Raw genomic sequence first — 25,477 nt, 5'->3', positions numbered from 1 at the left:
CGGAAAAAAAAAAAAAAAAAATTTGGATTTTTTCTAAGTACAAAATCGAGAGAGGCTAAAAATCACCTCTTTTTCCTTCTCTCGATCAGACACTTAGAAAAAAAACGGAAAAAAAAAAAAAAAAAATTTGGATTTTTTCTAAGTACAAAATCGAGAGTGGCTAAAAATCACCTCTTTTTCCTTCTCTCGATCAGACACTTAGAAAAAAAAATGAAAAAAAAAAAAAAAAATTGGATTTTTTCTAAGTACAAAATCGAGAGAGGCTAAAAATCACCTCTTTTTCCTTCTCTCGATCAGACACTTAGAAAAAAAACGGAAAAAAAAAAAAAAAAATTTTTGATTTTTTCTAAGTACAAAATCGAGAGAGGCTAAAAATCACCTCTTTTTCCTTCTCTCGATCAGACACTTAGAAAAAAAACGGAAAAAAAAAAAAAAAAAATTTGGATTTTTTCTAAGTACAAAATCGAGAGAGGCTAAAAATCACCTCTTTTTCCTTCTCTCGATCAGACACTTAGAAAAAAAACGGAAAAAAAAAAAAAAAAATTTGGATTTTTTCTAAGTACAAAATCGAGAGAGGCTAAAAATCACCTCTTTTTCCTTCTCTCGATCAGACACTTAGAAAAAAAACGGAAAAAAAAAAAAAAAAATTTGGATTTTTTCTAAGTACAAAATCGAGAGTGGCTAAAAATCACCTCTTTTTTCCTTCTCTCGATCAGACACTTAGAAAAAAAACGGAAAAAAAAAAAAAAAATTTTGGATTTTTTCTAAGTACAAAATCGAGAGAGGCTAAAAATCACCTCTTTTTCCTTCTCTCGATCAGACACTTAGAAAAAAAACGGGAAAAAAAAAAAAAAAAAAAATTGGATTTTTTCTAAGTACAAAATCGAGAGTGGCTAAAAATCACCTCTTTTCCTTCTCTCGATCAGACACTTAGAAAAAAAAATGAAAAAAAAAAAAAAAAATTGGATTTTTTCTAAGTACAAAATCGAGAGAGGCTAAAAATCACCTCTTTTTCCTTCTCTCGATCAGACACTTAGAAAAAAAACGGAAAAAAAAAAAAAAAAATTTGGATTTTTTCTAAGTACAAAATCGAGAGTGGCTAAAAATCACCTCTTTTTCTTTCTCTCGATCAGACACTTAGAAAAAAAAATGAAAAAAAAAAAAAAAATTGGATTTTTTCTAAGTACAAAATCGAGAGAGGCTAAAAATCACCTCTTTTTCCTTCTCTCGATCAGACACTTAGAAGAAAAACGAAAAAAAAAAAAAAATTTGGATTTTTTCTAAGTACAAAATCGAGAGTGGCTAAAAATGACCTCTTTTTCCTTCTTTTGATCAGACACTTAGAAAAAAAAAAAAAAAAAAAAAAAAAAATTGGATTTTTTCTAAGTACAAAATCGAGAGAGGCTAAAAATCACCTCTTTTTCCTTCTCTCGATCAGACACTTAGAAAAAAAACGGAAAAAAAAAAAAAAAAAAATTTGGATTTTTTCTAAGTACAAAATCGAGAGAGGCTAAAAATCACCTCTTTTTCCTTCTCTCGATCAGACACTTAGAAAAAAAACGGAAAAAAAAAAAAAAAAATTTGGATTTTTTCTAAGTACAAAATCGAGAGTGGCTAAAAATCACCTCTTTTTCCTTCTCTCGATCAGACACTTAGAAAAAAAATGAAAAAAAAAAAAAAAATTGGATTTTTTCTAAGTACAAAATCAAGAGAGGCTAAAATCACCTCTTTGTCCTTCTCTCGATCAGACACTTAGAAAAAAAACGGAAAAAAAAAAATAAAAATTTGGATTTTTTCTAAGTACAAAATCGAGAGTGGCTAAAAATCACCTCTTTTTCCTTCTCTCGATCAGACACTTAGAAAAAAAAAAAAAAATTGGGATTTTTTCTAAGTACAAAATCGAGAGTGGCTAAAAATCACCTCTTTTTCCTTCTCTCGATCAGACACTTAGAAAAAAAAAGAAAAAAAAAAAAAATTGGATTTTTTCTAAGTACAAAATCAAGAGAGGCTAAAAATCACCTCTTTTTCTTCTCTCGATCAGACACTTAGAAAAAAAACGGAAAAAAAAAAATAAAAAATTTTGGATTTTTTCTAAGTACAAAATCGAGAGAGGCTAAAAATCACCTCTTTTTCCTTCTCTCGATCAGACACTTGGAAAAAAAACGGAAAAAAAAAAAATAAATTTGGATTTTTTCTAAGTACAAAATCGAGAGTGGCTAAAAATCACCTATTTTTCCTTCTCTCGATCAGACACTTAGAAAAAAAAAAAAAAAAAAAAAAAAAAAATTGTATTTTTTATAAGTACAAAATCAAGAGAGGCTAAAAATCACCTCTTTTTCCTTCTCTCGATCAGACACTTAGAAAAAAAACGGGAAAAAAAAAAAAAAAATTTGGATTTTTTCTAAGTACAAAATCGAGAGTGGCTAAAAATCACCTCTTTTTCCTTCTCTCGATCAGACACTTAGAAAAAAAAATGAAAAAAAAAAAAAAAAATTTGGATTTTTTCTAAGTACAAAATCGAGAGAGGCTAAAAATCACCTCTTTTTCCTTCTCTCGATCAGACACTAAGAAAAAAAACGGAAAAAAAAAAAAAAAAATTTGGATTTTTTCTAAGTACAAAATCGAGAGAGGCTAAAAATCACCTCTTTTTCCTTCTCTCGATCAGACACTTAGAAAAAAAAAAGAAAAAAAAAAAAAAAATTGGATTTTTTCTTAGTACAAAATCAAGAGAGGCTAAAAATCACCTCTTTTTCCTTCTCTCGATCAGACACTTAGAAAAAAAAACGGAAAAAAAAAAAAAAAAATTTGGATTTTTTCTAAGTACAAAATCGAGAGAGGCTAAAAATCACCTCTTTTTCCTTCTCTCGATCAGACACTTAGAAAAAAAAAAGAAAAAAAAAAAAAAAAATTGGATTTTTTCTTAGTACAAAATCAAGAGAGGCTAAAAATCACCTCTTTTTCCTTCTCTCGATCAGACACTTAGAAAAAAAAAAGAAAAAAAAAAAAAAAAATGTATTTTTTATAAGTACAAAATCAAGAGAGGCTAAAAATCACCTCTTTTTCCTTCTCTCGATCAGACACTTAGAAAAAAAAACGGAAAAAAAAAAAAAAAAAATTTGGATATTTTCTAAGTACAAAATCGAGAGTGGCTAAAAATCACCTCTTTTTCCTTCTCTCGATCAGACACTTAGAAAAAAAACGGAAAAAAAATAAATAAAAATTTGGATTTTTTCTAAGTACAAAATCGAGAGTGGCTAAAAATCACCTCTTTTTCCTTCTCTCGATCAGACACTTAGAAAAAAAACGGGAAAAAAAAAAAAAAAATTTGGATTTTTTCTAAGTACAAAATCGAGAGTGGCTAAAAATCACCTCTTTTCCCTTCTCTCGATCAGACACTTAGAAAAAAAAATGAAAAAAAAAAAAAAAAAATTGGATTTTTTTAAAGTACAAAATCAAGAGAGGCTAAAAATCACCTCTTTTTCCTTCTCTCGATCAGACACTTAGAAAAAAAACGGAAAAAAAAAAAAAAAATTGGATTTTTTCTAAGTACAAAATCGAGAGAGGCTAAAAATCACCTCTTTTTCCTTCTCTCGATCAGACACTTAGAAAAAAAACTGGAAAAAAAAAAAAAAAAATTTGGATTTTTTCTAAGTACAAAATCGAGAGAGGCTAAAAATCACCTCTTTTTCCTTCTCTCGATCAGACACATAGAAAAAAAACGGAGAAAAAAAAAAAAAAATTTGGATTTTTTCTAAGTACAAAATCGAGAGTGGCTAAAAATCACCTCTTTTTCCTTCTCTCGATCAGACACTTAGAAAAAAAAATGAAAAAAAAAAAAAAAAAATTGGATTTTTTCTAAGTACAAAATCAAGAGAGGCTAAAAATCACCTCTTTTTCCTTCTCTCGATCAGACACTTAGAAAAAAAACGGAAAAAAAAAAAAAAAAAATTTGGATTTTTTCTAAGTACAAAATCGAGAGAGGCTAAAAATCACCTCTTTTTCCTTCTCTCGATCAGACACTTAGAAAAAAAACGGAAAAAAAAAAAAAAAATTTGGATTTTTTCTAAGTACAAAATCGAGAGTGGCTAAAAATCACCTCTTTTTCCTTCTCTCGATCAGACACTTAGAAAAAAAAAAGAAAAAAAAAAAAAAAAAATTGGATTTTTTCTAAGTACAAAATCAAGAGAGGCTAAAAATCACCTCTTTTTCCTTCTCTCGATCAGACACTTAGAAAAAAAACGGAAAAAAAAAAAAAAAAAATTGGATTTTTTCTAAGTACAAAATCGAGAGAGGCTAAAAATCACCTCTTTTTCCTTCTCTCGATCAGACACTTAGAAAAAAAACGGAAAAAAAAAAAAAAAAAATTTGGATTTTTTCTAAGTACAAAATCGAGAGTGGCTAAAAATCACCTCTTTTTCCTTCTCTCGATCAGACACTTAGAAAAAAAAAAGAAAAAAAAAAAAAAAATTGGATTTTTTCTAAGTACAAAATCAAGAGAGGCTAAAAATCACCTCTTTTTCCTTCTCTCGATCAGACACTTAGAAAAAAAACGGAAAAAAAAATAAAAAAATTTTGGATTTTTTCTAAGTACAAAATCGAGAGAGGCTAAAAATCACCTCTTTTTCCTTCTCTCGATCAGACACTTGGAAAAAAAACGGAAAAAAAAAAAAATAAATTTGGATTTTTTCTAAGTACAAAATCGAGAGTGGCTAAAAATCACCTATTTTTCCTTCTCTCGATCAGACACTTAGAAAAAAAAAAAAAAAAAAAAAAAAAAAATTGTATTTTTTATAAGTACAAAATCAAGAGAGGCTAAAAATCACCTCTTTTTCCTTCTCTCGATCAGACACTTAGAAAAAAAACGGAAAAAAAAAAAAAAAAAATTGGATTTTTTCTAAGTACAAAATCGAGAGAGGCTAAAAATCACCTCTTTTTCCTTCTCTCGATCAGACACTTAGAAAAAAAACGGAAAAAAAAAAAAAAAAAATTTGGATTTTTTCTAAGTACAAAATCGAGAGTGGCTAAAAATCACCTCTTTTTCCTTCTCTCGATCAGACACTTAGAAAAAAAAAAGAAAAAAAAAAAAAAAATTGGATTTTTTCTAAGTACAAAATCAAGAGAGGCTAAAAATCACCTCTTTTTCCTTCTCTCGATCAGACACTTAGAAAAAAAACGGAAAAAAAAATAAAAAAATTTTGGATTTTTTCTAAGTACAAAATCGAGAGAGGCTAAAAATCACCTCTTTTTCCTTCTCTCGATCAGACACTTGGAAAAAAAACGGAAAAAAAAAAAAATAAATTTGGATTTTTTGATTTTTTCTAAGTACAAAATCGAGAGTGGCTAAAAATCACCTATTTTTCCTTCTCTCGATCAGACACTTAGAAAAAAAAAAAAAAAAAAAAAAAAAAAAATTGTATTTTTTATAAGTACAAAATCAAGAGAGGCTAAAAATCACCTCTTTTTCCTTCTCTCGATCAGACACTTAGAAAAAAAACGGGAAAAAAAAAAAAAAAAATTTGGATTTTTTCTAAGTACAAAATCGAGAGTGGCTAAAAATCACCTCTTTTTCCTTCTCTCGATCAGACACTTAGAAAAAAAAATGAAAAAAAAAAAAAAAAAATTTGGATTTTTTCTAAGTACAAAATCGAGAGAGGCTAAAAATCACCTCTTTTTCCTTCTCTCGATCAGACACTTAGAAAAAAAACGGAAAAAAATAAAAAAAAATTTGGATTTTTTCTAAGTACAAAATCGAGAGAGGCTAAAAATCACCTCTTTTTCCTTCTCTCGATCAGACACTTAGAAAAAAAAAAGAAAAAAAAAAAAAAAAATTGGATTTTTTCTTAGTACAAAATCAAGAGAGGCTAAAAATCACCTCTTTTTCCTTCTCTCGATCAGACACTTAGAAAAAAAACGGAAAAAAAAAAAAAAAAATTTGGATTTTTTCTAAGTACAAAATCGAGAGAGGCTAAAAATCACCTCTTTTTCCTTCTCTCGATCAGACACTTAGAAAAAAAAAAGAAAAAAAAAAAAAAAAATTGGATTTTTTCTTAGTACAAAATCAAGAGAGGCTAAAAATCACCTCTTTTTCCTTCTCTCGATCAGACACTTAGAAAAAAAAAAAAAAAAAAAAAAAAAAATGTATTTTTTATAAGTACAAAATCAAGAGAGGCTAAAAATCACCTCTTTTTCCTTCTCTCGATCAGACACTTAGAAAAAAAAACGGAAAAAAAAAAACAAAAAATTTGGATTTTTTCTAAGTACAAAATCGAGAGTGGCTAAAAATCACCTCTTTTTCCTTCTCTCGATCAGACACTTAGAAAAAAAACGGAAAAAAAAAAAAAAAAATTTGGATTTTTTCTAAGTACAAAATCGAGAGTGGCTAAAAATCACCTCTTTTTCCTTCTCTCGATCAGACACTTAGAAAAAAAAATGAAAAAAAAAAAAAAAAAATTGGATTTTTTCTAAGTACAAAATCGAGAGAGGCTAAAAATCACCTCTTTTTCCTTCTCTCGATCAGACACTTAGAAAAAAAACGGAAAAAAAAAAAAAAAAAATTTTGATTTTTTCTAAGTACAAAATCGAGAGAGGCTAAAAATCACCTCTTTTTCCTTCTCTCGATCAGACACTTAGAAAAAAAACGGAAAAAAAAAAAAAAAAATTTGGATTTTTTCTAAGTACAAAATCGAGAGAGGCTAAAAATCACCTCTTTTTCCTTCTCTCGATCAGACACTTAGAAAAAAAACTGAAAAAAAAAAAAAAAAATTTGGATTTTTTCTAAGTACAAAATCGAGAGAGGCTAAAAATCACCTCTTTTTCCTTCTCTCGATCAGACACTTAGAAAAAAAACGGAAAAAAAAAAAAAAAAAATTTGGATTTTTTCTAAGTACAAAATCGAGAGTGGCTAAAAATCACCTCTTTTTCCTTCTCTCGATCAGACACTTAGAAAAAAAACGGAAAAAAAAAAAAAAAAAAATTTGGATTTTTTCTAAGTACAAAATCGAGAGAGGCTAAAAATCACCTCTTTTTCCTTCTCTCGATCAGACACTTAGAAAAAAAACGGGAAAAAAAAAAAAAAAAAAATTGGATTTTTTCTAAGTATAAAATCGAGAGTGGCTAAAAATCACCTCTTTTTCCTTCTCTCGATCAGACACTTAGAAAAAAAAATGAAAAAAAAAAAAAAAAAATTGGATTTTTTCTAAGTACAAAATCGAGAGAGGCTAAAAATCACCTCTTTTTCCTTCTCTCGATCAGACACTTAGAAAAAAAACGGAAAAAAAAAAAAAAAAAATTTGGATTTTTTCTAAGTACAAAATCGAGAGTGGCTAAAAATCACCTCTTTTTCCTTCTCTCGATCAGACACTTAGAAAAAAAAAAGAAAAAAAAAAAAAAAAAATTGGATTTTTTCTAAGTACAAAATCGAGAGAGGCTAAAAATCACCTCTTTTTCCTTCTCTCGATCAGACACTTAGAAGAAAAACGGAAAAAAAAAAAAAAAAATTTGGATTTTTTCTAAGTACAAAATCGAGAGTGGCTAAAAATGACCTCTTTTTCCTTCTTTTGATCAGACACTTAGAAAAAAAAAAAAAAAAAAAAAAAAAAAATTGGATTTTTTCTAAGTACAAAATCGAGAGAGGCTAAAAATCACCTCTTTTTCCTTCTCTCGATCAGACACTTAGAAAAAAAACGGAAAAAAAAAAAAAAAAAAATTGGATTTTTTCTAAGTACAAAATCGAGAGAGGCTAAAAATCACCTCTTTTTCCTTCTCTCGATCAGACACTTAGAAAAAAAACGGAAAAAAAAAAAAAAAAAATTTGGATTTTTTCTAAGTACAAAATCGAGAGTGGCTAAAAATCACCTCTTTTTCCTTCTCTCGATCAGACACTTAGAAAAAAAAATGAAAAAAAAAAAAAAAAATTGGATTTTTTCTAAGTACAAAATCAAGAGAGGCTAAAAATCACCTCTTTTTCCTTCTCTCGATCAGACACTTAGAAAAAAAACGGAAAAAAAAAAAAAAAAAATTTGGATTTTTTCTAAGTACAAAATCGAGAGTGGCTAAAAATCACCTCTTTTTCCTTCTCTCGATCAGACACTTAGAAAAAAAAAAAAAAATTTGGATTTTTTCTAAGTACAAAATCGAGAGTGGCTAAAAATCACCTCTTTTTCCTTCTCTCGATCAGACACTTAGAAAAAAAAATGAAAAAAAAAAAAAAAAAATTGGATTTTTTCAAAGTACAAAATCAAGAGAGGCTAAAAATCACCTCTTTTTCCTTCTCTCGATCAGACACTTAGAAAAAAAACGGAAAAAAAAAAAAAAAATTTGGATTTTTTCTAAGTACAAAATCGAGAGAGGCTAAAAATCACCTCTTTTTCCTTCTCTCGATCAGACACTTAGAAAAAAAACTGGAAAAAAAAAAAAAAATATTTGGATTTTTTCTAAGTACAAAATCGAGAGAGGCTAAAAATCACCTCTTTTTCCTTCTCTCGATCAGACACATAGAAAAAAAACGGAGAAAAAAAAAAAAAAAATTTGGATTTTTTCTAAGTACAAAATCGAGAGTGGCTAAAAATCACCTCTTTTTCCTTCTCTCGATCAGACACTTAGAAAAAAAAAAGAAAAAAAAAAAAAAAAATTGGGTTTTTTCTAAGTACAAAATCAAGAGAGGCTAAAAATCACCTCTTTTTCCTTCTCTCGATCAGACACTTAGAAAAAAAACGGAAAAAAAAAAAAAAAAAATTTGGATTTTTTCTAAGTACAAAATCGAGAGAGGCTAAAAATCACCTCTTTTTCCTTCTCTCGATCAGACACTTAGAAAAAAAACGGAAAAAAAAAAAAAAAAATTGGATTTTTTCTAAGTACAAAATCGAGAGTGGCTAAAAATCACCTCTTTTTCCTTCTCTCGATCAGACACTTAGAAAAAAAAAAGAAAAAAAAAAAAAAAAAAATGGATTTTTTCTAAGTACAAAATCAAGAGAGGCTAAAAATCACCTCTTTTTCCTTCTCTCGATCAGACACTTAGAAAAAAAACGGAAAAAAAAAAAAAAAAATTTGGATTTTTTCTAAGTACAAAATCGAGAGAGGCTAAAAATCACCTCTTTTTCCTTCTCTCGATCAGACACTTAGAAAAAAAAACGGAAAAAAAAAAAAAAAAAAATTTGGATTTGGATTTTTTCTAAGTACAAAATCGAGAGTGGCTAAAAATCACCTCTTTTTCCTTCTCTCGATCAGACACTTAGAAAAAAAAAAGAAAAAAAAAAAAAATTGGATTTTTTCTAAGTACAAAATCAAGAGAGGCTAAAAATCACCTCTTTTTCCTTCTCTCGATCAGACACTTAGAAAAAAAACGGAAAAAAAAAAAAAAAAATTTTGGATTTTTTCTAAGTACAAAATCGAGAGAGGCTAAAAATCACCTCTTTTTCCTTCTCTCGATCAGACACTTGGAAAAAAAACGGAAAAAAAAAAATAATAATTTGGATTTTTTCTAAGTACAAAATCGAGAGAGGCTAAAAATCACCTCTTTTTCCTTCTCTCGATCAGACACTTAGAAAAAAAAAAGAAAAAAAAAAAAAAAAATTGGATTTTTTCTAAGTACAAAATCAAGAGAGGCTAAAAATCACCTCTTTTTCCTTCTCTCGATCAGACACTTAGAAAAAAAAAAAAAAAATTTGGATTTTTTCTAAGTACAAAATCGAGAGAGGCTAAAAATCACCTCTTTCATTCTCTCGATCAGACACTTAGAAAAAAAACGGAAAAAAAAAAAAAAAAATTGGATTTTTTCTTAGTACAAAATCAAGAGAGGCTAAAAATCACCTCTTTTTCCTTCTCTCGATCAGACACTTAGAAAAAAAACGGAAAAAAAAAAAAAAAAATTTGGATTTTTTCTAAGTACAAAATCGAGAGAGGCTAAAAATCACCTCTTTTTCCTTCTCTCGATCAGACACTTAGAAAAAAAAAAGAAAAAAAAAAAAAAAAAATTGGATTTTTTTTTGGTACAAAATCAAGAGAGGCTAAAAATCACCTCTTTTTCCTTCTCTCGATCAGACACTTAGAAAAAAAAAAGAAAAAAAAAAAAAAAAATGTATTTTTTATAAGTACAAAATCAAGAGAGGCTAAAAATCACCTCTTTTTCCTTCTCTCGATCAGACACTTAGAAAAAAAAACGGAAAAAAAAAAAAAAAAAATTTGGATTTTTTCTTAGTACAAAATCGAGAGTGGCTAAAAATCACCTCTTTTTCCTTCTCTCGATCAGACACTTAGAAAAAAAACGGAAAAAAAAAAAAAAAAATTTTGGATTTTTTCTAAGTACAAAATCGAGAGAGGCTAAAAATCACCTCTTTTTCCTTCTCTCGATCAGACACTTAGAAAAAAAACGGAAAAAAAAAAAAAAAAAATTTGGATTTTTTCTAAGTACAAAATCGAGAGTGGCTAAAAATCACCTCTTTTTCCTTCTCTCGATCAGACACTTAGAAAAAAAAAAGAAAAAAATAAAATAAAATTGGATTTTTTCTAAGTACAAAATCAAGAGAGGCTAAAAATCACCTCTTTTTCCTTCTCTCGATCAGACACTTAGAAAAAAAACGGAAAAAAAAAAAAAAAAAATTTGGATTTTTTCTAAGTACAAAATCGAGAGTGGCTAAAAATCACCTCTTTTTCCTTCTCTCGATCAGACACTTAGAAAAAAAACGGAAAAAAAAAAAAAAAAATTTTGGATTTTTTCTAAGTACAAAATCGAGAGAGGCTAAAAATCACCTCTTTTTCCTTCTCTCGATCAGACACTTAGAAAAAAAACGGGAAAAAAAAAAAAAAAAATTTGGATTTTTTCTAAGTACAAAATCGAGAGTGGCTAAAAATCACCTCTTTTTCCTTCTCTCGATCAGACACTTAGAAAAAAAAATGAAAAAAATAAAATAAAATTGGATTTTTTCTAAGTACAAAATCAAGAGAGGCTAAAAATCACCTCTTTTTCCTTCTCTCGATCAGACACTTAGAAAAAAAACGGAAAAAAAAAAAAAAAAAAATTGGATTTTTTCTAAGTACAAAATCGAGAGAGGCTAAAAATCACCTTTTTCCTTCTCTCGATCAGACACTTAGAAAAAAAACTGAAAAAAAAAAAAAAAAAATTTGGATTTTTTCTAAGTACAAAATCGAGAGAGGCTAAAAATCACCTCTTTTTCCTTCTCTCGATCAGACACTTAGAAAAAAAACTGAAAAAAAAAAAAAAAAAATTTGGATTTTTTCTAAGTACAAAATCGAGAGAGGCTAAAAATCACCTCTTTTTCCTTCTCTCGATCAGACACTTAGAAAAAAAACGGAAAAAAAAAAAAAAATTTGGATTTTTTCTAAGTACAAAATCGAGAGAGGCTAAAAATCACCTCTTTTTCCTTCTCTCGATCAGACACTTAGAAAAAAAACGGAAAAAAAAAAAAAAAAAATTTGGATTTTTTCTTAGTACAAAATCAAGAGAGGCTAAAAATCACCTCTTTTTCCTTCTCTCGATCAGACACTTAGAAAAAAAACGGAAAAAAAAAAAAAAAAATTTGGATTTTTTCTAAGTACAAAATCGAGAGAGGCTAAAAATCACCTCTTTTTCCTTCTCTCGATCAGACACTTAGAAAAAAAAAAGAAAAAAAAAAAAAAAAATTGGATTTTTTCTTAGTACAAAATCAAGAGAGGCTAAAAATCACCTCTTTTTCCTTCTCTCGATCAGACACTTAGAAAAAAAACGGAAAAAAAAAAAAAAAAAAATTGGATTTTTTCTAAGTACAAAATCGAGAGAGGCTAAAAATCACCTTTTTCCTTCTCTCGATCAGACACTTAGAAAAAAAACTGAAAAAAAAAAAAAAAAATTTGGATTTTTTCTAAGTACAAAATCGAGAGAGGCTAAAAATCACCTCTTTTTCCTTCTCTCGATCAGACACTTAGAAAAAAAACTGAAAAAAAAAAAAAAAAATTTGGATTTTTTCTAAGTACAAAATCGAGAGAGGCTAAAAATCACCTCTTTTTCCTTCTCTCGATCAGACACTTAGAAAAAAAACGGAAAAAAAAAAAAAAATTTGGATTTTTTCTAAGTACAAAATCGAGAGAGGCTAAAAATCACCTCTTTTTCCTTCTCTCGATCAGACACTTAGAAAAAAAACGGAAAAAAAAAAAAAAAAAATTTGGATTTTTTCTTAGTACAAAATCAAGAGAGGCTAAAAATCACCTCTTTTTCCTTCTCTCGATCAGACACTTAGAAAAAAAACGGAAAAAAAAAAAAAAAAATTTGGATTTTTTCTAAGTACAAAATCGAGAGAGGCTAAAAATCACCTCTTTTTCCTTCTCTCGATCAGACACTTAGAAAAAAAAAAGAAAAAAAAAAAAAAAAATTGGATTTTTTCTTAGTACAAAATCAAGAGAGGCTAAAAATCACCTCTTTTTCCTTCTCTCGATCAGACACTTAGAAAAAAAACTGAAAAAAAAAAAAAAAAATTTGGATTTTTTCTAAGTACAAAATCGAGAGAGGCTAAAAATCACCTCTTTTTCCTTCTCTCGATCAGACACTTAGAAAAAAAACGGAAAAAAAAAAAAAAATTTGGATTTTTTCTAAGTACAAAATCGAGAGAGGCTAAAAATCACCTCTTTTTCCTTCTCTCGATCAGACACTTAGAAAAAAAACTGAAAAAAAAAAAAAAAAATTTGGATTTTTTCTTAGTACAAAATCAAGAGAGGCTAAAAATCACCTCTTTTTCCTTCTCTCGATCAGACACTTAGAAAAAAAACGGAAAAAAAAAAAAAAAATTTGGATTTTTTCTAAGTACAAAATCGAGAGAGGCTAAAAATCACCTCTTTTTCCTTCTCTCGATCAGACACTTAGAAAAAAAAAAGAAAAAAAAAAAAAAAATTGGATTTTTTCTTAGTACAAAATCAAGAGAGGCTAAAAATCACCTCTTTTTCCTTCTCTCGATCAGACACTTAGAAAAAAAAAAGAAAAAAAAAAAAAAAAATGTATTTTTTATAAGTACAAAATCAAGAGAGGCTAAAAATCACCTCTTTTTCCTTCTCTCGATCAGACACTTAGAAAAAAAAACCGAAAAAAAAAAAAAAAAATTTGGATTTTTTCTTAGTACAAAATCGAGAGTGGCTAAAAATCACCTCTTTTTCCTTCTCTCGATCAGACACTTAGAAAAAAAACGGAAAAAAAAAAAAAAAAAATTTGGATTTTTTCTAAGTACAAAATCGAGAGTGGCTAAAAATCACCTCTTTTTCCTTCTCTCGATCAGACACTTAGAAAAAAAAATGAAAAAAAAAAAAAAAAAATTGGATTTTTTCTAAGTACAAAATCGAGAGAGGCTAAAAATCACCTCTTTTTCCTTCTCTCGATCAGACACTTAGAAAAAAAACGGAAAAAAAAAAAAAAAAAATTGGATTTTTTCTAAGTACAAAATCGAGAGAGGCTAAAAATCACCTCTTTTTCCTTCTCTCGATCAGACACTTAGAAAAAAAACGGAAAAAAAAAAAAAAAAAATTTGGATTTTTTCTAAGTACAAAATCGAGAGTGGCTAAAAATCACCTCTTTTTCCTTCTCTCGATCAGACACTTAGAAAAAAAACGGAAAAAAAAAAAAACATTTTTGGATTTTTTCTAAGTACAAAATCGAGAGAGGCTAAAAATCACCTCTTTTTCCTTCTCTCGATCTGACACTTAGAAAAAAAACGGAAAAAAAAAAAAAAAATTTGGATTTTTTCTAAGTACAAAATCGAGAGTGGCTAAAAATCACCTCTTTTTCCTTCTCTCGATCAGACACTTAGAAAAAAAAATGAAAAAAAAAAAATAAAATTGGATTTTTTCTAAGTACAAAATCAAGAGAGGCTAAAAATCACCTCTTTTTCCTTCTCTCGATCAGACACTTAGAAAAAAAACTGAAAAAAAAAAAAAAAAATTTGGATTTTTTCTAAGTACAAAATCGAGAGAGGCTAAAAATCACCTCTTTTTCCTTCTCTCGATCAGACACTTAGAAAAAAAACGGGAAAAAAAAAAAAAAAATTTGGATTTTTTCTAAGTACAAAATCGAGAGTGGCTAAAAATCACCTCTTTTTCCTTCTCTCGATCAGACACTTAGAAAAAAAAATGAAAAAAAAAAAAAAAAAATTGGATTTTTTCAAAGTACAAAATCAAGAGAGGCTAAAAATCACCTCTTTTTCCTTCTCTCGATCAGACACTTAGAAAAAAAACGGAAAAAAAAAAAAAAAATTTGGATTTTTTCTAAGTACAAAATCGAGAGAGGCTAAAAATCACCTCTTTTTCCTTCTCTCGATCAGACACTTAGAAAAAAAACTGGAAAAAAAAAAAAAAAAATTGGATTTTTTCTAAGTACAAAATCGAGAGAGGCTAAAAATCACCTCTTTTTCCTTCTCTCGATCAGACACATAGAAAAAAAACGGAGAAAAAAAAAAAAAAATTTGGATTTTTTCTAAGTACAAAATCGAGAGTGGCTAAAAATCACCTCTTTTTCCTTCTCTCGATCAGACACTTAGAAAAAAAAATGAAAAAAAAAAAAAAAAAATTGGATTTTTTCTAAGTACAAAATCAAGAGAGGCTAAAAATCACCTCTTTTTCCTTCTCTCGATCAGACACTTAGAAAAAAAACGGAAAAAAAAAAAAAAAAAAATTTGGATTTTTTCTAAGTACAAAATCGAGAGAGGCTAAAAATCACCTCTTTTTCCTTCTCTCGATCAGACACTTAGAAAAAAAACGGAAAAACAAAAAAAAAATTGGATTTTTTCTAAGTACAAAATCGAGAGTGGCTAAAAATCACCTCTTTTTCCTTCTCTCGATCAGACACTTAGAAAAAAAAAAGAAAAAAAAAAAAAAAAAATTGGATTTTTTCTAAGTACAAAATCAAGAGAGGCTAAAAATCACCTCTTTTTCCTTCTCTCGATCAGACACTTAGAAAAAAAACGGAAAAAAAAAAAAAAAAATTTGGATTTTTTCTAAGTACAAAATAGAGAGAGGCTAAAAATCACCTCTTTTTCCTTCTCTCGATCAGACACTTAGAAAAAAAAAAGAAAAAAAAAAAAAATTGGATTTTTTCTAAGTACAAAATCAAGAGAGGCTAAAAATCACCTCTTTTTCCTTCTCTCGATCAGACACTTAGAAAAAAAACGGAAAAAAAAAACAAAAAATTTTGGATTTTTTCTAAGTACAAAATCGAGAGAGGCTAAAAATCACCTCTTTTTCCTTCTCTCGATCAGACACTTGGAAAAAAAACGGAAAAAAAAAAAAAAATATTTGGATTTTTTCTAAGTACAAAATCGAGAGAGGCTAAAAATCACCTCTTTTTCCTTCTCTCGATCAGACACTTAGAAAAAAAAAAGAAAAAAAAAAAAAAAAATTGGATTTTTTCTAAGTACAAAATCGAGAGTGGCTAAAAATCACCTCTTTTTCCTTCTCTCGATCAGACACTTAGAAAAAAAAAAAAAAAAAAAAAAAAAAAAATTGTATTTTTTATAAGTACAAAATCAAGAGAGGCTAAAAATCACCTCTTTTTCCTTCTCTCGATCAGACACTTAGAAAAAAAACGGGAAAAAAAAAAAAAAAAATTTGGATTTTTTCTAAGTAAAAAATCGAGAGTGGCTAAAAATCACCTCTTTTTCCTTCTCTCGATCAGACACTTAAAAAAAAAAATGAAAAAAAAAAAAAAAAAATTCGGATTTTTTCTAAGTACAAAATCGAGAGAGGCTAAAAATCACCTCTTTTTCCTTCTCTCGATCAGACACTTAGAAAAAAAAAAGAAAAAAAAAAAAAAATTGGATTTTTTCTTAGTACAAAATCAAGAGAGGCTAAAAATCACCTCTTTTTCCTTCTCTCGATCAGACACTTAGAAAAAAAACGGAAAAAAAAAAAAAAAATTTGGTTTTTTTCTAAGTACAAAATCGAGAGAGGCTAAAAATCACCTCTTTTTCCTTCTCTCGATCAGACACTTAGAAAAAAAAAAGAAAAAAAAAAAAAAAAATTGGATTTTTTCTTAGTACAAAATCAAGAGAGGCTAAAAATCACCTATTTTTCCTTCTCTCGATCAGACACTTAGAAAAAAAAAAGAAAAAAAAAAAAAAAAAATGTATTTTTTATAAGTACAAAATCAAGAGAGGCTAAAAATCACCTCTTTTTCCTTCTCTCGATCAGACACTTAGAAAAAAAAACGGAAAAAAAAAAAAAAAAAATTTGGATTTTTTCTAAGTACAAAATCGAGAGTGGCTAAAAATCACCTCTTTTTCCTTCTCTCGATCAGACACTTAGAAAAAAAACGGAAAAAAAAAAAAAAAAAATTTGGATTTTTTCTAAGTACAAAATCGAGAGTGGCTAAAAATCACCTCTTTTTCCTTCTCTCGATCAGACACTTAGAAAAAAAAATGAAAAAAAAAAAAAAAAAATTGGATTTTTTCTAAGTACAAAATCGAGAGAGGCTAAAAATCACCTCTTTTTCCTTCTCTCGATCAGACACTTAGAAAAAAAACGGAAAAAAAAAAAAAAAAAATTTTGATTTTTTCTAAGTACAAAATCGAGAGAGGCTAAAAATCACCTCTTTTTCCTTCTCTCGATCAGACACTTAGAAAAAAAACGGAAAAAAAAAAAAAAAAAAATTGGATTTTTTCTAAGTACAAAATCGAGAGTGGCTAAAAATCACCTCTTTTTCCTTCTCTCGATCAGACACTTAGAAAAAAAACGGAAAAAAAAAAAAAAAAATTTTGGATTTTTTCTAAGTACAAAATCGAGAGAGGCTAAAAATCACCTCTTTTTCCTTCTCTCGATCAGACACTTAGAAAAAAAAAACGGAAAAAAAAAAAAAAAAAATTTGGATTTTTTCTAAGTACAAAATCGAGAGTGGCTAAAAATCACCTCTTTTTCCTTCTCTTTGATCAGACACTTAGAAAAAAAAAAGAAAAAAAAAAAATAAAATTGGATTTTTTCTAAGTACAAAATCGAGAGAGGCTAAAAATCACCTTTTTCCTTCTCTCGATCAGACACTTAGAAAAAAAACTGAAAAAAAAAAAAAAAAATTTGGATTTTTTCTAAGTACAAAATCGAGAGAGGCTAAAAATCACCTCTTTTTCCTTCTCTCGATCAGACACTTAGAAAAAAAACTGAAAAAAAAAAAAAAAAAATTGGATTTTTTCTAAGTACAAAATCGAGAGAGGCTAAAAATCACCTCTTTTTCCTTCTCTCGATCAGACACTTAGAAAAAAAACGGAAAAAAAAAAAATAAAAATTTGGATTTTTTCTAAGTACAAAATCGAGAGTGGCTAAAAATCACCTCTTTTTCCTTCTCTCGATCAGACACTTAGAAAAAAAACGGGAAAAAAAAAAAAAAAAATTGGATTTTTTCTAAGTACAAAATCGAGAGTGGCTAAAAATCACCTCTTTTTCCTTCTCTCGATCAGACACTTAGAAAAAAAAATGAAAAAAAAAAAAAAAAAATTGGATTTTTTCTAAGTACAAAATCAAGAGAGGCTAAAAATCACCTCTTTTTCCTTCTCTCGATCAGACACTTAGAAAAAAAACGGAAAAAAAAAAAAAAAAATTGGATTTTTTCTAAGTACAAAATCGAGAGAGGCTAAAAATCACCTCTTTTTCCTTCTCTCGATCAGACACATAGAAAAAAAACGGAGAAAAAAAAAAAAAAATTGGATTTTTTCTAAGTACAAAATCGAGAGTGGCTAAAAATCACCTCTTTTTCCTTCTCTCGATCAGACACTTAGAAAAAAAAATGAAAAAAAAAATAAAAAATTGGATTTTTTCTAAGTACAAAATCAAGAGAGGCTAAAAATCACCTCTTTTTCCTTCTCTCGATCAGACACTTAGAAAAAAAACGGAAAAAAAAAAAAAAAAATTTGGATTTTTTCTAAGTACAAAATCGAGAGAGGCTAAAAATCACCTCTTTTTCCTTCTCTCGATCAGACACTTAGAAAAAAAACGGAAAAAAAAAAAAAAATTTGGATTTTTTCTAAGTACAAAATCGAGAGTGGCTAAAAATCACCTCTTTTTCCTTCTCTCGATCAGACACTTAGAAAAAAAAAAGAAAAAAAAAAAAAAAAAATTGGATTTTTTCTAAGTACAAAATCAAGAGAGGCTAAAAATCACCTCTTTTTCCTTCTCTCGATCAGACACTTAGAAAAAAAACGGAAAAAAAAAAAAAAAAATTTGGATTTTTTCTAAGTACAAAATCGAGAGAGGCTAAAAATCACCTCTTTTTCCTTCTCTCGATCAGACACTTAGAAAAAAAACGGAAAAAAAAAAAAAAAAAAATTTGGATTTTTTCTAAGTACAAAATCGAGAGTGGCTAAAAATCACCTCTTTTTCCTTCTCTCGATCAGACACTTAGAAAAAAAAAAGAAAAAAAAAAAAAAAATTGGATTTTTTCTAAGTACAAAATCAAGAGAGGCTAAAAATCACCTCTTTTTCCTTCTCTCGATCAGACACTTAGAAAAAAAACGGAAAAAAAAAAAAAAAAATTTTGGATTTTTTCTAAGTACAAAATCGAGAGAGGCTAAAAATCACCTCTTTTTCCTTCTCTCGATCAGACACTTGGAAAAAAAACGGAAAAAAAAAAAAAAAAATTTGGATTTTTTCTAAGTACAAAATCGAGAGAGGCTAAAAATCACCTATTTTTCCTTCTCTCGATCAGACACTTAGAAAAAAAAAAGAAAAAAAAAAAAAAAAAATTGGATTTTTTCTAAGTACAAAATCAAGAGAGGCTAAAAATCACCTCTTTTTCCTTCTCTCGATCAGACACTTAGAAAAAAAACGGAAAAAAAAAAAAAAAAAATTTGGATTTTTTCTAAGTACAAAATCGAGAGAGGCTAAAAATCACCTCTTTTTCATTCTCTCGATCAGACACTTAGAAAAAAAACGGAAAAAAAAAAAAAAAAAAATTGGATTTTTTCTAAGTACAAAATCGAGAGTGGCTAAAAATCACCTCTTTTTCCTTCTCTCGATCAGACACTTAGAAAAAAAAAAAAAAAAAAAAAAAAAAAATTGTATTTTTTATAAGTACAAAATCAAGAGAGGCTAAAAATCACCTCTTTTTCCTTCTCTCGATCAGACACTTAGAAAAAAAACGGGAAAAAAAAAAAAAAAAATTTGGATTTTTTCTAAGTACAAAATCGAGAGTGGCTAAAAATCACCTCTTTTTCCTTCTCTCGATCAGACACTTAGAAAAAAAAATGAAAAAAAAAAAAAAAAAAATTGGATTTTTTCTAAGTACAAAATCGAGAGAGGCTAAAAATCACCTCTTTTTCCTTCTCTCGATCAGACACTTAGAAAAAAAACGGAAAAAAAAAAAAAAAAATTTGGATTTTTTCTAAGTACAAAATCGAGAGAGGCTAAAAATCACCTCTTTTTCCTTCTCTCGATCAGACACTTAGAAAAAAAAAAGAAAAAAAAAAAAAAAATTGGATTTTTTCTTAGTACAAAATCAAGAGAGGCTAAAAATCACCTCTTTTTCCTTCTCTCGATCAGACACTTAGAAAAAAAACGGAAAAAAAAAAAAAAAAATTTGGATTTTTTCTAAGTACAAAATCGAGAGTGGCTAAAAATCACCTCTTTTTCCTTCTCTCGATCAGACACTTAGAAAAAAAAAAAAAAAAAAAAAAAAAAAAATGTATTTTTTATAAGTACAAAATCAAGAGAGGCTAAAAATCACCTCTTTTTCCTTCTCTCGATCAGACACTTAGAAAAAAAAACGGAAAAAAAAAAAAAAAAAATTTGGATTTTTTCTAAGTACAAAATCGAGAGTGGCTAAAAATCACCTCTTTTTCCTTCTCTCGATCAGACACTTAGAAAAAAAACGGAAAAAAAAAAAAAAAAAAATTGGATTTTTTCTAAGTACAAAATCGAGAGTGGCTAAAAATCACCTCTTTTTCCTTCTCTCGATCAGACACTTAGAAAAAAAAAAAAAAAAAAAAAAAAAAAATTGTATTTTTTATAAGTACAAAATCAAGAGAGGCTAAAAATCACCTCTTTTTCCTTCTCTCGATCAGACACTTAGAAAAAAAACGGGAAAAAAAAAAAAAAAAATTTGGATTTTTTCTAAGTACAAAATCGAGAGTGGCTAAAAATCACCTCTTTTTCCTTCTCTCGATCAGACACTTAGAAAAAAAAATGAAAAAAAAAAAAAAAAAAATTGGATTTTTTCTAAGTACAAAATCGAGAGAGGCTAAAAATCACCTCTTTTTCCTTCTCTCGATCAGACACTTAGAAAAAAAACGGAAAAAAAAAAAAAAAAATTTGGATTTTTTCTAAGTACAAAATCGAGAGAGGCTAAAAATCACCTCTTTTTCCTTCTCTCGATCAGACACTTAGAAAAAAAAAAGAAAAAAAAAAAAAAAATTGGATTTTTTCTTAGTACAAAATCAAGAGAGGCTAAAAATCACCTCTTTTTCCTTCTCTCGATCAGACACTTAGAAAAAAAACGGAAAAAAAAAAAAAAAAATTTGGATTTTTTCTAAGTACAAAATCGAGAGTGGCTAAAAATCACCTCTTTTTCCTTCTCTCGATCAGACACTTAGAAAAAAAAAAAAAAAAAAAAAAAAAAAAATGTATTTTTTATAAGTACAAAATCAAGAGAGGCTAAAAATCACCTCTTTTTCCTTCTCTCGATCAGACACTTAGAAAAAAAAACGGAAAAAAAAAAAAAAAAAATTTGGATTTTTTCTAAGTACAAAATCGAGAGTGGCTAAAAATCACCTCTTTTTCCTTCTCTCGATCAGACACTTAGAAAAAAAACGGAAAAAAAAAAAAAAAAAATTTGGATTTTTTCTAAGTACAAAATCGAGAGTGGCTAAAAATCACCTCTTTTTCCTTCTCTCGATCAGACACTTAGAAAAAAAAATGAAAAAAAAAAAAAAAAATTGGATTTTTTCTAAGTACAAAATCGAGAGAGGCTAAAAATCACCTCTTTTTCCTTCTCTCGATCAGACACTTAGAAAAAAAACGGAAAAAAAAAAAAAAAAATTTGGATTTTTTCTAAGTACAAAATCGAGAGAGGCTAAAAATCACCTCTTTTTCCTTCTCTCGATCAGACACTTAGAAAAAAAACGGAAAAAAAAAAAAAAAAAATTTGGATTTTTTCTAAGTACAAAATCGAGAGTGGCTAAAAATCACCTCTTTTTCCTTCTCTCGATCAGACACTTAGAAAAAAAACGGAAAAAAAAATAAAAAATTTTGGATTTTTTCTAAGTACAAAATCGAGAGAGGCTAAAAATCACCTCTTTTTCCTTCTCTCGATCAGACACTTAGAAAAAAAACGGGGAAAAAAAATAAAAAAAAAAATTGGATTTTTTCTAAGTACAAAATCGAGAGTGGCTAAAAATCACCTCTTTTTCCTTCTCTCGATCAGACACTTAGAAAAAAAAATGAAAAAAAAAAAAAAAAAATTGGATTTTTTCTAAGTACAAAATCGAGAGAGGCTAAAAATCACCTCTTTTTCCTTCTCTCGATCAGACACTTAGAAAAAAAACGGAAAAAAAAAAAAAAAAAATTTGGATTTTTTCTAAGTACAAAATCGAGAGTGGCTAAAAATCACCTCTTTTTCCTTCTCTCGATCAGACACTTAGAAAAAAAACTGAAAAAAAAAAAAAAAAATTTGGATTTTTTCTAAGTACAAAATCGAGAGTGGCTAAAAATCACCTCTTTTTCCTTCTCTCGATCAGACACTTAGAAGAAAAACGGAAAAAAAAAAAAAAAATTTGGATTTTTTCTAAGTACAAAATCGAGAGTGGCTAAAAATGACCTCTTTTTCCTTCTTTTGATCAGACACTTAGAAAAAAAAAAAAAAAAAAAAAAAAAAATTGGATTTTTTCTAAGTACAAAATCGAGAGAGGCTAAAAATCACCTCTTTTTCCTTCTCTCGATCAGACACTTAGAAAAAAAACGGAAAAAAAAAAAAAAAAAATTGGATTTTTTCTAAGTACAAAATCGAGAGAGGCTAAAAATCACCTCTTTTTCCTTCTCTCGATCAGACACTTAGAAAAAAAACGGAAAAAAAAAAAAAAAAAATTTGGATTTTTTCTAAGTACAAAATCGAGAGTGGCTAAAAATCACCTCTTTTTCCTTCTCTCGATCAGACACTTAGAAAAAAAAATGAAAAAAAAAAAAAAAAAATTGGATTTTTTCTAAGTACAAAATCAAGAGAGGCTAAAAATCACCTCTTTTTCCTTCTCTCGATCAGACACTTAGAAAAAAAACGGAAAAAAAAAAAAAAAAAATTTGGATTTTTTCTAAGTACAAAATCGAGAGAGGCTAAAAATCACCTCTTTTTCCTTCTCTCGATCAGACACTTAGAAAAAAAACTGAAAAAAAAAAAAAAAAAATTTGGATTTTTTCTAAGTACAAAATCGAGAGAGGCTAAAAATCACCTCTTTTTCCTTCTCTCGATCAGACACTTAGAAAAAAAACTGAAAAAAAAAAAAAAAAATTTGGATTTTTTCTATGTACAAAATCGAGAGAGGCTAAAAATCACCTCTTTTTCCTTCTCTCGATCAGACACTTAGAAAAAAAACGGGAAAAAAAAAAATAAAAATTTGGATTTTTTCAAAGTACAAAATCGAGAGTGGCTAAAAATCACCTCTTTTTCCTTCTCTCGATCAGACACTTAGAAAAAAAACGGGAAAAAAAAAAAAAGAATTTGGATTTTTTCTAAGTACAAAATCGAGAGTGGCTAAAAATCACCTCTTTTTCCTTCTCTCGATCAGACACTTAGAAAAAAAAATGAAAAAAAAAAAATAAAAATTGGATTTTTTCAAAGTACAAAATCGAGAGAGGCTAAAAATCACCTCTTTTTCCTTCTCTCGATCAGACACTTAGAAAAAAAACGGAAAAAAAAAAAAAAAAAATTGGATTTTTTCTAAGTACAAAATCGAGAGAGGCTAAAAATCACCTCTTTTTCCTTCTCTCGATCAGACACTTAGAAAAAAAAACGGAAAAAAAAAAAAAAAAAATTTGGATTTTTTCTAAGTACAAAATCGAGAGTGGCTAAAAATCACCTCTTTTTCCTTCTCTCGATCAGACACTTAGAAAAAAAACGGAAAAAAAAAAAAAAAAAATTTGGATTTTTTCTAAGTACAAAATCGAGAGTGGCTAAAAATCACCTCTTTTTCCTTCTCTCGATCAGACACTTAGAAAAAAAAATGAAAAAAAAAAAAAAAAATTTGGATTTTTTCTAAGTACAAAATCGAGAGAGGCTAAAAATCACCTCTTTTTCCTTCTCTCGATCAGACACTTAGAAAAAAAACGGAAAAAAAAAAAAAAAAATTTGGATTTTTTCTAAGTACAAAATCGAGAGAGGCTAAAAATCACCTCTTTTTCCTTCTCTCGATCAGACACTTAGAAAAAAAACGGAAAAAAAAAAAATAAAAATTTGGATTTTTTCTAAGTACAAAATCGAGAGTGGCTAAAAATCACCTCTTTTTCCTTCTCTCGATCAGACACTTAGAAAAAAAACGGAAAAAAAAAAAAAAAAAATTTGGATTTTTTCTAAGTACAAAATCGAGAGAGGCTAAAAATCACCTCTTTTTCCTTCTCTCGATCAGATACTTAGAAAAAAAACGGGGAAAAAAATAAAAAAAAAAATTGGATTTTTTCTAAGTACAAAATCGAGAGTGGCTAAAAATCACCTCTTTTTCCTTCTCTCGATCAGACACTTAGAAAAAAAAATGAAAAAAAAAAAAAAAAAATTGGATTTTTTCTAAGTACAAAATCGAGAGAGGCTAAAAATCACCTCTTTTTCCTTCTCTCGATCAGACACTTAGAAAAAAAAAGGAAAAAAAAAAAAAAAAAATTTGGATTTTTTCTAAGTACAAAATCGAGAGTGGCTAAAAATCACCTCTTTTTCCTTCTCTCGATCAGACACTTAGAAAAAAAACTGAAAAAAAAAAAAAAAAAATTTGGATTTTTTCTAAGTACAAAATCGAGAGTGGCTAAAAATCACCTCTTTTTCCTTCTCTCGATCAGACACTTAGAAGAAAAACGGAAAAAAAAAAAAAAAATTTGGATTTTTTCTAAGTACAAAATCGAGAGTGGCTAAAAATGACCTCTTTTTCCTTCTTTTGATCAGACACTTAGAAAAAAAAAAAAAAAAAAAAAAAAAAATTGGATTTTTTCTAAGTACAAAATCGAGAGAGGCTAAAAATCACCTCTTTTTCCTTCTCTCGATCAGACACTTAGAAAAAAAACGGAAAAAAAAAAAAAAAAAATTTGGATTTTTTCTAAGTACAAAATCGAGAGAGGCTAAAAATCACCTCTTTTTCCTTCTCTCGATCAGACACTTAGAAAAAAAACGGAAAAAAAAAAAAAAAAAATTTGGATTTTTTTCTAAGTACAAAATCGAGAGTGGCTAAAAATCACCTCTTTTTCCTTCTCTCGATCAGACACTTAGAAAAAAAAATGAAAAAAAAAAAAAAAAATTGGATTTTTTCTAAGTACAAAATCAAGAGAGGCTAAAAATCACCTCTTTTTCCTTCTCTCGATCAGACACTTAGAAAAAAAACGGAAAAAAAAAAAAAAAAAATTTGGATTTTTTCTAAGTACAAAATCGAGAGAGGCTAAAAATCACCTCTTTTTCCTTCTCTCGATCAGACACTTAGAAAAAAAACTGAAAAAAAAAAAAAAAAAATTTGGATTTTTTCTAAGTACAAAATCGAGAGAGGCTAAAAATCACCTCTTTTTCCTTCTCTCGATCAGACACTTAGAAAAAAAAATGAAAAAAAAAAAAAAAATTTGGATTTTTTTCTATGTACAAAATCGAGAGAGGCTAAAAATCACCTCTTTTTCCTTCTCTCGATCAGACACTTAGAAAAAAAACGGGAAAAAAAAAAATAAAAATTTGGATTTTTTCTAAGTACAAAATCGAGAGTGGCTAAAAATCACCTCTTTTTCCTTCTTTCGATCAGACACTTAGAAAAAAAACGGGAAAAAAAAAAAAATAATTTGGATTTTTTCTAAGTACAAAATCGAGAGTGGCTAAAAATCACCTCTTTTTCCTTCTCTCGATCAGACACTTAGAAAAAAAAATGAAAAAAAAAAATAAAAATTGGATTTTTTCAAAGTACAAAATCGAGAGAGGCTAAAAATCACCTCTTTTTCCTTCTCTCGATCAGACACTTAGAAAAAAAACGGAAAAAAAAAAAAAAAAAAAATTGGATTTTTTCTAAGTACAAAATCGAGAGTGGCTAAAAATCACCTCTTTTTCCTTCTCTCGATCAGACACTTAGAAAAAAAAATGAAAAAAAAAAAAAAAAATTGGATTTTTTCTAAGTACAAAATCGAGAGAGGCTAAAAATCACCTCTTTTTCCTTCTCTCGATCAGACACTTAGAAAAAAAACGGAAAAAAAAAAAAAAAAAATTTGGATTTTTTCTAAGTACAAAATCGAGAGTGGCTAAAAATCACCTCTTTTTCCTTCTCTCGATCAGACACTTAGAAAAAAAAACTGAAAAAAAAAAAAAAAA

General features: G+C 27.8%; 1 protein-coding gene across 1 annotated transcript in view; it reads left to right on the top strand.

Moving 5' to 3' along the window:
• Positions 1-25,477, top strand: part of lpla (lipoprotein lipase a) — a 743,422-nt gene that overhangs the window by 257,363 nt on the left and 460,582 nt on the right. The window lies entirely within an intron of this gene.

The sequence above is a fragment of the Entelurus aequoreus genome, linkage group LG19, assembly GCF_033978785.1.
Source record: "Entelurus aequoreus isolate RoL-2023_Sb linkage group LG19, RoL_Eaeq_v1.1, whole genome shotgun sequence".
Classification (NCBI taxonomy): Eukaryota; Metazoa; Chordata; class Actinopteri; order Syngnathiformes; family Syngnathidae; genus Entelurus; species Entelurus aequoreus.
This window is presented reverse-complemented; position numbering and strand designations above follow the sequence as displayed.